The 1,999-nt window shown below is 41.6% G+C and overlaps 1 protein-coding gene across 1 annotated transcript in view; it reads left to right on the forward strand.

The window, feature by feature from the left end:
• Positions 1 to 922: 922 nt before the first annotated feature.
• The window catches only part of LOC108679736 (chromobox protein homolog 1), a 20,671-nt gene continuing 19,594 nt past the window's right edge, over positions 923 to 1,999 (forward strand). Inside the window, exon 1 of the mRNA XM_018168450.2 lies at positions 923 to 1,049. The gene's annotated coding sequence lies outside the window, so the exon portion shown is untranslated. The remainder of the gene's footprint in view (positions 1,050 to 1,999) is intronic.

A 1,999-nucleotide genomic window follows, 5' to 3' on the forward strand; every position in this document is an offset into this window, starting at 1 on the left:
TGTGAGATGTACGCCCCTGATCGCCACGGTAGCTACTCCACCGTAATTAATCGCCCAGGTGTCGGGTTAACCGCGGGGACGCGCGCGCTCGACTACTTTGAGTCCTTCAGCTTGATGACGCGCTATTCAAACCAAGTCAGCATCGTGCCAGGTCTCGGTCAAGAAAACTAATGAGCTCGAGCGACAGACGCAGAGAAACAAGTCATCCATCTCACTCAGAGAACGGATGTTGAGGTAGCCGAACGATAACCGGCAACACAGCTTCACACAGTGTCAATCAAAACGAACGCTTAGCAGGTTTTAAAGCCTACCCGGCACCGGCCGAAGTTCAGCAGCAGTATTCGCAGACGTTGAGTTCATCAAAAATGCTTACCGTCGTAGCAGTGGCTTATCGCCACTCGCCAGTAATGACGAACACATCACTGGCAAAAGGCCATTGCATATACAAAGTCAATGAAATTTGCTGGTCTAGAACTTAGAGCCGGAGGCCATCCGCCATAGTAGGGTTGTGGCATGGTTGAACTAGTATATGGTTGACCCATCAGAAGACCATTTTTGCGGATGTTGTTCGCCTGTGTCATCACTGATCTCAATGACGTCACGGGCATTAACCAATCTCCGAAATTCGATCAAACCAGTCAACCAATCCGTCATGGGAAAGACAGGTTTGTTTACGTTTCTCGATCTCAGTGACGAAACAAGAAAACTGAACTGGAAGACGGAACTTCTCGTGGGTCAACCTTGTATAGTTCAACCATGGGTTGTGGGCTCTGAGATCGGCAAAATTTTGTTTTATTCAGCAACTAAATAAATTTCATTCATTTAAATTACCAAATGAGGCTGAATTTAAAAATTAAAAATATACAATATATATAATGATATCACTTTTTCAAATATTGCAGACTAAATTTCTTGTTGACTAGAAAGCGACTTCAAAGTTGTAGCATCCCTATTTTTGCAGCGCACATGTAATGGAACCGCTGCCGCTTTGAGCAGCAAAACCCAATATTTTAACCCTGTCGTAACTGCTACCGCCCTCCCACTTGCCAGTATGTTATAATGATTAGTGCAGCATTACTAACAGATGAGCATTAACAACCTTGGCCACTGCAAGCTTCATATCAGCAGACAACATCCATGTAGCATTTCTTCTGTATCTGTAAGCTTACAGGATGGCTTGTAATTTTGCACAATTTTAATTGTGTCGAGTGATTTTACTATAACAAAAAAGATTGTAATTTGTAAAAAAACATACCTGAAACAGGAAGGAATATTTCAGTGACAACCATCATATTTTTTGGAGAAATGAATCATAGTTTAGGACTTTAGGTTGTTATTTTTCATTCTTTGTTGCCCAGGCCAGTGCTCAATTCTATCTGTGACATTCTATGCACAATTTTGAGATGAACTGATGAGTGATGACTGATGCAGTAATTTTTTGTTAAGTGAAAATTTTTTCACTGATCAAGGTAAATGTAATCAAATTTCTTTGTTGTTAATTGATTTTTTCATTAACTGGAGCCTTTGCTAACCAAGGCTCTACTGTAAAATTCCATGGTCAGGAAGATGTGCCAGGTGCGCGGGAATTTATATTGTCATTTTAACGACCTGCGCGGTGCGCCGTCTACTATGCCGGTAAAAAAATGCGCCGTGCGCCGACAGCGCCGTACTTTTAGGAAGCTAAAATAGTTTAAATATGGACGCGCGGCACGGCGGCAATGCAAATTACGTAATCACACTGACCGTCAGTGTGGAAATCCAGAGGGGTAATATATTAACTGGTAAACATACCAGGTGTCATAGTGTGGCACGAGAGTCGTTGTAAAATTTATCTCAAGGTCATCTGGTCGTTGAACAACCGCATGCCAGTCGATAGTCGATAGGATTTATGCAGTCGATAGTCGATAGGTTTCTTCAGTAGTTTGATAACTTAACAATGAAAACACTAGTCGTTAATAATGAGATAACCTTAAGTCTATGTACATAATATTCTTTATAT

The sequence above is a fragment of the Hyalella azteca genome, unplaced genomic scaffold, assembly GCF_000764305.2.
Source record: "Hyalella azteca isolate HAZT.00-mixed unplaced genomic scaffold, Hazt_2.0.2 contig5577, whole genome shotgun sequence".
NCBI lineage: Eukaryota > Metazoa > Arthropoda > Malacostraca > Amphipoda > Hyalellidae > Hyalella > Hyalella azteca.